Here is an 11,555-nt window from a genome sequence, read left to right on the forward strand (position 1 = left end):
ATTGGTAATATTAGTAGACGTCAAGAAATGCCTATGAATTATTCACTTGTTATTGAACCATTTGATGTTTGGGGCTTTGACTATATGGGACCTTTTCCCTCCTCTAATGGTTACACACATATTTTAGTTGCTGTTGATTACGTTACTAAGTGGGTAGAAGCTATTCCAGCTAGTAGTGCTAATCATAACACTTCTATTAAAATGCTTAAAGAAGTTATTTTTCCAAGATTTGGAGTCCCTAGATATTTAATGACTGATGGTGGTTCATATTTTATTCATGGTGCTTTCTGTAAAATGCTTGCTAAATATGATGTTAATCATAGAATTGCATCTCCTTATCACCCTCAGTCTAGTGGTCAAGTAGAATTGAGTAATAGAGAACTCAAATTAATTTTGCAAAAGACGGTTAATAGGTCTAGAAAGAATTGGTCCAAGAAACTTGATGATGCATCATGGGCCTATAGAACTGCATATAAAAATCCTATGGGTATGTCTGCGTATAAAATGGTCTTTGGAAAAGCATGTCACTTACCTCTCGAACTAGAACACAAGGATTATTGGGCTATTAAAGAACTTAATTATGATTTTAAACTTACCGGTGAGAAGAGGTTATTTGATATTAGCTCACTTGATGAATGGAGAACCCAAGCCTACGAAAATGCCAAGTTGTTTAAAGAAAAAGTTAAAAGATGGCATGACAAAAGGATACAAAAGCGTGAGTTTAATGTAGGTGATTATGTATTGCTATACAACTCTCCTTTAAGATTTTTTGCAGGAAAACTTCTCTCTAAATGGGAAGTCCCTTACGTTATCGAGGAGGTCTACCATTCCGGTGCCATAAAAATCAACAACTTCGAAGGCACAAATCCGAAGGTGGTGAACGGTCAAAGAATCAAACATTATATCTCACGTAATCCCATAAATGTTGAAACCAATGTTATTGAAACCGTAACCCTGGAGGAATACATAAGGGACACTTTCCGGAACGTTTCAGACTCCGAAAAGGAATAGGTATGTGGTACGGTAAGCAAACCGACTCCAAAACAGTTTTAAGGCAATATTTCTCCGTTTTGGAATATTTAGAAAAATAAGTAGCAGTTCGGGAAGGACACGAGGGCTCCAAGAGGGTGGAGGGCGGGCCCTACCCTACTGGGCACGCCCCCTACCTCGTGGGCACCTCGTGTGCTCTCTGGGCTCCGTTTTCATACACGACACGTATTTTGGTCGGTAAAATTTCATTATATAATCTCCCGGAGGTTTTGACTCCCGTATCACGCAAAAATCTCCTGTCTTTGTTTCGAGCTGTTTTCTGTCAGGGTTTTCAAGGCCAGGCACTATGTCATCTCCCTCCTCCTCCAACCATGAGGGCAACGATGCTTGGCTAATGAAGATAGAGCTGAAGAGAGAAGAACCCATGGAGATCAACAAGGATGAAGGGATCAAGAAGGCCATGGAGGACCAAGTTCCGGCAGCAGAAGACACCCTTCAACTGGATCACAATCTTCTTACTCCAACAGAAATTGAAGCTTTCAAGATGATTGAGTTAGCTCGTATACAAAATAAGTATCTCACACGTGAAAATATTTTGTTGAAGGAGCATATCATTGCACTCAAGGGCATTATCCGCAAGTTAGAAGACCCCCTACGCTCGATGTGCGACTATCCATCATCAACATCCCCACCTTCTTCACCAACAAAGGAGACATAATCACATGGGTATGGGCACTCCACTTGGCAACTGCCAAGCTTGGGGGAGTGCCCCGGTATCATATCACCATCACTTTATCTTTATCGTTTTTCTTAGTTCGATCCTTTTGGTAATATCTTGATCTAGTAGAATAAAAGTTCTTAGTGTGATCTAGTTGTGAGCTTTGCTTTATTATCCTTATGTGTAATTGAGTCCGTGAGCTATATAATAAAGATTAGTGTTGAGTCAAGGGCTTGATTATTTTGCCATGATCCTAAGTGAATAAAAGAAAAGAGAAAGAAATAAAAAGAAACAAAGAGATCATGTGAGTCTTATGGAGAGTAATGAGCTCACATAGAAAAAGTATGATGAATAAAAGTTGTTGAGGGTTGACAAACATAGTTTTGGTCATCGTTGCAATTAAGAGGAAGTAATAAAGAAAGAGAGGTCTTCACATATAAATATACTATCTTGGACATCTTTTATGATTGTGAGCACTCATTAAAATATGACATGCTAAAGAGTTGACATTGGACAAGGAAGACACCGTAATAGGTTATGTTTTCTTACATCTGAGATGAATTATATTGTCTTGGATCTTCCAACATGATGAGCTTGCTTTTCCCCCTCATGCTAGCCAAATTCATTGCACCAAGTAGAGATACTACCTGTGCTTCTAAATACCCTTAAACCAGTCTTGCCATAAGAGTCCACCATATCTACCTATGGATTGAGTAAGATCCATCAAGTAAGTTGTCATTGATGCAGGCAATAAAAATTGCTCTCTAAATATGTATGATTGATTGGTGTGGAGGAAATAAGCTTTATACGATCGTGTGATATGGAAGTAATAAAAGCGACAGACTGCATAATAAAGGTCCATATCATAAGTGGCAATATAAAGTGACATTCTTTCGCATTAAGATTTTGTGCATCCAACCATAAAAGCGCATGACAACCTCTGCTTCCCTTTGCGAAGGGCCTATCTTTTACTTTTATCTCCTATATTGCATAAGAGTCATGGTGATTTTCACCCTTCCTTTTTACACTTTATCCTTTGGCAAGCACAATATGTTGGAAAGATCCTGGTATATATGGCTAATTGGATGTGAGTTTTCATGAACTATTACTGTTGACATTACCCTTGAGGTAAAACGTTGGGAGGCAAAACTATAAGCCCCTATCTTTCTCTGTGTCCGATTAAAACTCCATACCCATAAGTATTGCGTGAGTGTCAGCAATTGTGATAGATTATATGATAGTTGAGTTTGTGGACTTGCTGAAAAGCTCTTATACATTGACTCTTACCTATGTTATGATAAATTGCAATTGCTTCAATGACTGAGATTGTAGTTTGTTAGTTTTCAATGAAGTTTACGATTCATACTTGACATTGTGATTGAATTATTACTCTAGCATTAGAGATTATATGACAAGAATTATATTAGTTGTTGTTCTAAGAATGATCATGATGCCCTCATGTCCGTATTTTATTTTTATCAACACCTCTATCTCTAAACATGTGGACATATTTTTCGATTTCGGCTATTCGCTTGAGGACAAGCGAGGTCTAAGCTTGGGGGAGTTGATACGTCCATTTTGCATCATGCTTTTATATCAATATTTATTGCATTATGGGCTATTATTACACATTATGTCACAATACTTATGCCTATTCTCTCTTATTTTACAAGGCTTACATAAAGAGGGAGAATGCCGGCAGCTGGGATTCTGGGCTGGAAAAGGAGCAAATATTAGAGACCTATTCTGCACAACTACAAAAGTACTAAAACTTCACGGAAGATGTTTTCCAAATATATAAAAAATATTGAGAGCAAGAACTTCACCAGGGGGCCACACCCTGCACACGAGGGTGGGGGGCGCGCCCTACACCCCTGGGTGCGCCCCCTACCTCGTGGGCCCCCTGGTGGCCCTTCGGTGACCATCTTCTGCTATATGGAGTCTTTCGATGGGAAAAAAATCATAAGCCATCTTCTCGGATGAAACTCTGCCGCCACGAGGCGGAACTAATCTAGGGCTCTGGCGGAGATGTTCTGTCAGGGAAACTTCCCTCCCGGAGGGGGAAACCATCGCCATCGTCATCACCAACGCTCCTCTCATCGGGAGAGGGCAATCTCCATCAACATCTTCATCAGCACCATCTCATCTCAAAACCCTAGTTCATCTCTTGTATCCAATTCTTGTCTCCAAGTCCGGGATTGGTGCTAGTAGGTTGCTAGTAGTGTTAATTACTCCTTGTAGTTGATGCTAGTTGGTTCAATTGGTGGAAGATTATATGTTCAGATCCTATATGCATATTAATACCCCTCTGATTATGAACATGTTTATGCTTTGTGAGTAGTTACTTTTGTTCCTGAGGACATGGGAGAAGTCTTGCTATTAGTAGTCATGTGAATTTGGTATTCGTTCAATATTTTGATGAGATGTATGTTGTCTCTCCTATAGTGGTGTTATGTGAACGTCGATTACATGACACTTCACCATTATTTGGGCCTAGAGGAAGGCATTGGGGAGTAATAAGTAGATGATTGTGACGCCCCCGGTTCGATCGTACACTAATCATACATGCAAACGTGTACGATCAAGATCAGGGACTCACGGGAAGATATCACAACACAACTCTACAAATAAAATAAGTCATACAAGCATCATAATACAAGCCAGGGGCCTCGAGGGCTCGAATACAAGAGCTCGATCATAGACGAGTCAGCGGAAGCAACAATATCTGAGTACAGACATAAATTAAACAAGTTGCCATAAGATGGCTAGCACAAACTGGGATACAGTTCGAAAGAGGCGCCGAAAGAGGCGCAGGCCTCCTGCCTGGGATCCTCCTAACTACTCCTGGTTGTCGTCAGCGGGCATCACGTAGTAGTAGACACCTCCGGTGTAGTAGGAGTCGTCGTCGACGGTGACGTCTGGATCTTGGGCTCCAACATCTAGTTGTGACAACTAGGTAGAAGGGATAGGGGGAAAAGAGGGAGAAAGCAACCGTGAGTACTCATCCAAAGTACTCGCAAGCAAGGAGCTACACTACATATGCATGGGTAAATGTGTAAAGGGCCATATCGGTGGACTGAACTGCAGAAAGCCGGAATAAGAGGGGGATAGCTAGTCCTTTCGAAGACTACGCTTCTGGCAGCCTCCGTCTTGCAGCATGCAGAAGAGAATAGACTGAAGTCCTCCAAGTAGCATCGCATAGCATAATCCTAACCGATGATCCTCCCCTCGTCACCCTGTGAGAGAGAGATCACCGGTTGTATCTGGCACTTGGAAGGGTGCGTTTTATTAAGTATCCGGTTCTAGTTGTCATAAGGTCAAGGTACAACTCCAAGTCGTCCTGTTACCGAAGATCACGGCTATTCGAATAGATTAACTTCCCTGCAGGGGTGCACCACATACCCCAACACGCTTGATCCCATTTGGCCGGACACACTTTTCGAGGTCATGCCCGGCCGCGAAAGATCAACACGTCGCAGCCCCACCTATGCACAACAGAGAGGTCAGCACGCCGGTCTAAACCTAAGCGCACAGGGGTCTGGGCCCATCGCCTTTAGCACACCTGCACGTTGCGACGCGGCCGGAAGCAGAACTAGCCCCCTTAATACAAGAGCAGGCTTACGTTCCAATCCGGCGCGCGCCACTCAGTCGCTGACGTCACGAAGGCTTCGGCTGATACCACGACGCCGGGATACCCATAACTACTCCCGCGTAGATGGTTAGTGCGTATAGACCAAATGGCCAGACTCAGATCAAATACCCAGATCTCGTTAAGCGTGTTAAGTATCCGCGAACACCGACTAGGGCCAGGCCCACCTCTCTCCTAGGTGGTCTCAACCTGCCCTGTCGCTCCGCCACAAAGTAACAGTCGGGGGCCGTCGGGAACCCAGGCCCACCTCTACCGGGATGGAGCCACCTGCCCCTTCAGCCCCCAACTCCGAACAGTACCACAGGTAATGTAACTGTGTAAAGTATATAGTATATGCCCGTGATCACCTCCCGAGTGATCACGGCCCAGTAATATAGCATGGCAGACGACAAGAGTGTAGGGCCACTGATGGAACACCTAGCATCCTATACTAAGCAGCAGGATAGCAGGTAATGGTAACAACAGTAGTAGCAGGACAGGCTATGCATCAGGATAGGAATAACGGAAGCAGTAACATGCTACACTACACTAATGCAAGCAGTATAGAAGAAGGATTAGCGATATCTGGTGATCAAAGGGGGCTTGCCTGGTTGCTCTGGCAAGAGAGAGGGGTCGTCAACACCGTAGTCGTACTGGGTAGTAGCGGCGTCGGTCTCGGTGTCTAGCGAGAGCAGAGGGGGAATAAACAATAAATATAATGCAAACAAAAGCATGAAGATGCATGACATGACAAGGCGTGATGCTAGGTGCGCCCTAACGCGGTACGAGGTGGTACCGGTGAAGGGGGGAAACATCCGGGAAATTATCCCCGGTGTTTTGCGTTTTCGGACAGACGAACCGGAGGGGGAAAGTTGCGTGTTTGCTATGCTAGGGATGCGTGGCGGATGAACGGGCTGCGTATTCGAATTCGTCTCGTCGTTCTGAGCAACTTTCATGTTGAAAGTATTTCCATCCGAGTTACGGATTATTTTATATTAATATTTAATGATTTAATCAATTTCCCAAATTATTTGTATTTCAAAATTAATAGACAAAATGCTATGGGTACCCAGTCCTGTGTACAAAAATGTACACAAAGGCTGACATGTGGGCCAGTGGACCCAGTTGACCAGTCAAACTTTGACTGGTCAACAGGAGGGTGGGGCCTCCTTGTCATTGACTCATTGAACTAGTGAGGTAGTTAATTAGTTAACTAAGCAATATTAATTAAGTTAATTAACTATTAAAATTAATTAATTATTAATATATTTAGTTATTTTGAAATTCTTTTTTTTTCTTTCTAACAGGGGCGGGCCCCACTAGTCATACTCACAAGGGGCATTAGCACTTAATCTAATCTGGGGGTTATCCCCACTAATCCAACAGTGGACCGGCTAGACTCGTGCGGGCACGCGGCGCCAACGGCGGTCGGGGCGGCGCCAGGCAATGGCAGCAGCTACTGCAACAGCAGCAGCAGTAGCAGGCGACGACGGCCTGATGGAGCGATGCGGGGGGGGGGGGGGGGGGGGGGGGGGGGGGGGGGGGGGGGGGGGGGGGGGGGGGGGGGGGGGGGGTTGCAGCAGCAGAAGTGGGCGGAGGTGCGGGGCTCCGGTGGTGGCGGGGCTACTAGGGGAGCGAAGGCAGAGCCGGCGAGGTCATGGCCCGCGCGTGGCCAGCGCCACGGTCGGGGCTCCGGCGCGGCGGAGGCGCACGAGGCCGCAGCAGGGGGAGCAGCACTCGGGCGGAAGCAGCATGGCACGACGGGTCAACTGCAGGGCCGGCGACCAGCGGGCGCGGTAGTGCGGGGACCACAAGGCGAGGGGGAGGGCAGAGCGCGAGCGTGGCTGATCCGGCGACGGGAAAGAGAGAGGTTGAAGAGAAGGTGCTCACGTTCGGAGTAGGGGATCGGGCAGCGAGGCTTGAGGTAGTCCGGCGGGGAGGAGGACGGGGACGAGCGACTGAGACGAGGAGGCGGTCCGGCGAGTTGGCGATGGTCGGGGACGTGGTTCCGACGACGGGGTTCCAGGGACGATGGGCGACGTGGTCGGCGGGTCGATGGAGTCGGGGCGCCGTTGCCCCAATCTAGATCGAGGGGGAAACAGAGGGGGGGGGGATCGGGGGGGTGGGGAGTTAGGGTTTCGGGGGGCTAGCGGGGATATAGGCCAGGGCGTAGTGGGCTGGCCGGCCGGCTGACTAGCTGGGCCGGTTGGCCCAGTGGGGGAGGCTCCCCTTTTCTTGTTTTTTTGTTTGTCTTTATTTATTTATTTTTCCTTTTACTGTTTTACTTTTAGTCCCATCTCATTTAAGTTTTATAAAAAAAACATAAAAGTTGTACCAAAATCAGTATTACTAATTATACCTTTGTTACAAAAGTTTAAACTCATAAATAAAATACTTTAACATTTTATAAATAATAAAAGGCATTTATTATATTGGTTATGTTGCTGTTTCATTCACATTTAAGCATCTAAACATTTTTATAAAAGTGTGGTTTCTTTACCATAATTACCTATGCATTATTTGGCTCACTCCGAACATTTTTAGTTTTAATATTTAAAAACTTTTATTATTTGCTTGATTTTGAATTTGAATTCGAACCGGTTTTGCACTAACGTGAGATTATCAACACTAACCGAGGTGATGCGGCATCATTTCCGGAGGGTTACTGTAGCTTAACTACCGGGGCGTTACAAATCTCCTCCACGACAAGAAATCTCGTCCCGAGATTTAAGGGGGGTGTAAGGGGGAGACTAGGTTACGCAATTTCTAACGATTCTTCACAGTCTAGGTTGCTCTTCTCGAAGAGGTTGATCCATTACGTCGACGTCTTCATTTCTTTGCTTCAGGTCATCATGATGAAGTCGTCTTCCTTTTTTTTGTGTCTTCATCGTACTTACGGTAAGGAAAAACGGTAGATTCGGAAGAACAAACCTCTACAAGGTTGCTCATCTGGTAGATAACATCGGGGAAGGTGGCGGAAAGTAACTCTCGAATTGAAACTTAAGAAAATATCGAGAGCAAAGTAATAAGGTACCATGAGAAGTTTCGAGCACATAGGCAATCATTCGTTGCCTGAAGCGAAGTGTGAAAGGGGTTCAGAGCAATGGGAATAAGTATTGCGTCAGATACCAGATTGATGATCTCATCGGAAGGTGGCTCATGAATTACACACGAGGCTACGCGTGAGGAATAACTTTGGGAACAGGGGGTGTACACTAGAGTCAGGTTTCGATCCTGAGGAACTGTGGGTTATGGGCCCACCATGTGGGTTAAAAGCAAGAAGGGCGGTGATGTATTGCACGATCATGAAAGCAAGGCATGTCAGAGGATAGTCTGTCGGTTAGGTCGGCAACAACATCGGTACCAAGGGCGAGGGACGAAGAGAACCATTTTCCTGCTCGTTGAACGAGGCGGTCCAATAGGTAGAGTTCTCGTCCATCGGCGGTTACCGGAAAGTTTTCAACAATAGTAACAGGGTCTTGCTGACAGAATGGTACACCGAGGTGTTTACATAAGCAGGAGAATATTACTGCTTAGATCATATAGATCACAAGAAAGGTTAAACCAACAATGGAAAGGAAAATATGATTATCAAATTAAACAGAACAAGGGGAAGGAAAATGTGTTTAAACACATATTTCAGGGGTATATCCTTCCCAAGGACAAGCAGAGCATGATATCCATGACAGGATATAATGTCGAAAACTCTTGAGGTAAGGGGAGAGAAATTTCATGACATTACCCATACAACGGTGTTTGGATAATTGAGCAGGAAACATTTAACATTGGGCTTCAAATGTTCTTGTTGAAAATTGGAGTACCATAGACATGCTTCGAGATAGCATTGACATGGCCAACAGGTGAAGATCAGACTTTGGAAACACAAAGGATCCATCAGGAACAACTTATAGAATAAATCTTACAATTTCCTCATGGAAGAATGGCTAACCTTGATAAAAGGATACATATACTACAACAATAGGTCCTCTGGCCAGGGATGCTAAGCAAAGACACCACCTTACCGGGTTATTTAGAGACCAATGTTATAACTCTTGGAAAATGTTCCAACCATCATATCTGACCGAGTTTCAGATCTGATTGGTGTCAGGATACCTCAGACTCGAGATGTCTGAGAAGCAAAGGTGCAACACAATTTGACGGGATGACATTGTAAGATTCTCGGGAAATGAACTATGGAAGCAAGTTCCAAAACAAGAGTTTATCATCAAACCAATGATAGGATGATGAGGTGGCTGATGGTCTCAGCGATAATTTATCGAGATTAACAAAAGATGGATTTCCACAATTATGTGAACAAGGAGATAACAATTGTCAGATCAAATGATATAATGATGTATGTTCGAGGAAAACATCCACAATTAAACATTGGTTGACAGGTGCACCCAAAATATGGCTGGGTCGCACGAACAATGTTAGAATGGTGACTTAATGAACAAAAGAATTAGAATGAAACTATCAATCATTCACTTCAAAGCATTAGGATTGCTAGAAGTTTTGAATTCACACCTCTAGGTTCAATTGTCGGTATTCCGATTCGAATCAACACGGGGACCAAGAAATGAACAGAGATGGCGAGAAGTAATTCTATAACAAGAATCCTTAAGAGGTGGGGCATTCCCATGACATTCTTGACATAACAGATGGTAATAATCCAAGGTAGAACACAGCATAAGCTGGATGGCAGGAACCTAAGGTGTAATACAAAACACGAACAAGTTTGTGTTGGAGAGAAGGCAAGGATGTTGTCGATGGTAACTCAAATTACCAAGGAACAAGGGTGGTACTTATCATCATGAATTCGATTGGTATCCTGAAAGGATTCAAAATGTTGATGATGACCACGACAATTTTTGTCGAGAGATTTCATGAGGATGTAATCGATCAGCGATGACATCAAGTCAAAGGGATGATGAAGCAAGAGGTCAATGGAAGCACAGGTACGACACAAACTTGAAATCAAGCTTGCTGTTCAAGGTGAAATGATATGACAAGGAAAATCGACGTAAGCTTAGCTCATCGTCGAAAATTGTGCTCCGGGAAGGACCAGGTAGTACAGTCAAAATTGGCACAATAATGATGTAGCCGATTAGGCTAGGAATGACTTGAAGAGTTATTAAACTCATAAGCAACAAAAATTACTTAGAGTTATTGAATCCGAGTGCGGAATCGATTCACTTATCGGTGTTCTCGAGTGATTATTAACTCAGAACCCGGGGGGGTTGGAATCGGTGAGAATAATAGTTGATGAAGAACTCATAAGAAGTTATGTAGTTCCGTGATAATCTTGAGATACTAGAGTGTAATACACGACGGTAGATCAAAGTAAAGGTTGGTCGGGTGCAATGATCTGTAGAAGACAATTACTTCAACTTGTCCGAGAAATGGTATTTAAAGGAGAACATGGTCGGAAACACTATTGCAAAAGGCCAGATCCCGGATATAAGATGAACTTATACCAAAGGAATAATTTAATTTAAAAGAAGCTTTAATGATAAGATCTACATCGTGTCCATGGGCATGAACTCAAAGTTCAAGGTCGACTCCCACTTCTCCAATGCATAACCTTTCATTCACTTCTCACTTTCGAAGAAGTTGTAGTGTTGAAATTTTATCTGGTAAAATACCAGAAGTGTATGACTCGTGAAAACTTTCGAGTTCACACAGTTTAGAGAAGGCATATGTTCAACCCATAGGGGCTTCTTAGAAACATATACCACAAGTTTCAAGAGTAAATATCACAAGCTCAAAAGTAGAGCAAGGTTGAGAAAGTAGATGATACATTTTACCAAAGGCATTATGTATCCGAGGGTAGGCTCACAAGGTTATTGAATATGAAGGACGCTGTTAGATAAAATCCATTAAAGGATCTGCCGGTCCATAACAGAGCTGACGTGAGCATCGGCACACAACCAGAGGAAGTAACAATGCAAAGGCATTGGATTATGGAAACAACTGACTAATCCAGAGCCCAAATGCAAAGGAATTATGATTTTCAAATCAAGGGATCAGAAGCAATGTTCTGATTAGGAATGGATAAGTTGAATAGCCTTAGGGGTACAATCGACGGCAATTGGATTTGTTGAGAACCAGCTCATGTTTAAAATGACGTCTGAGCCGGAAAGATAATTTAAAAGGATCAACTGATGATTGCGTGCATTCGCACTCATGTTGAATCAAAGGGATCAAAATGGCGGTGCC

Source organism: Triticum urartu, chromosome 3, assembly GCF_003073215.2.
Source record: "Triticum urartu cultivar G1812 chromosome 3, Tu2.1, whole genome shotgun sequence".
NCBI classification, from domain to species: domain Eukaryota; kingdom Viridiplantae; phylum Streptophyta; class Magnoliopsida; order Poales; family Poaceae; genus Triticum; species Triticum urartu.